This window comes from Penaeus monodon, chromosome 33 (genome assembly GCF_015228065.2).
Source record: "Penaeus monodon isolate SGIC_2016 chromosome 33, NSTDA_Pmon_1, whole genome shotgun sequence".
Taxonomy (NCBI): domain Eukaryota; kingdom Metazoa; phylum Arthropoda; class Malacostraca; order Decapoda; family Penaeidae; genus Penaeus; species Penaeus monodon.
In genome coordinates, this window is record NC_051418.1 from 14,809,409 (window position 1) to 14,809,789 (window position 381).

Consider the following 381-nt stretch of genomic DNA (forward strand, 5'->3'; position numbering starts at 1 on the left):
TGCAAGCCACGTTGGCGCCGATGGTAGAGTACTGAAAGTTCTATACCATAGAGTAATGTGTACTGTAGGAGGCCTATGGCGAGTAAGAGGTGAGGTCATTAAACCACTCGGCCACCTAACCAGGATTGTCCTCGATCCAGTTGCGGTGGTTGATGCTGAAGAAGTCTCGACGACGGTGATGCAGGGAGTCTCGGTCCCGGTGTGGCGCGCAGTTGGAAGGTCAAATGCAATTTATAGAGGAGGACTCGGAACGTGATCCATAACAGAGCGGGACTCGGGACGTGGCCCACGAGAGGGCAGATATCTTGATCATCTCTAGCCTAGCGGTGTCTTGTGGAAGACAAGGGGAGTCGCACTTTGGGGAAAACAGGTGTGGCGCTG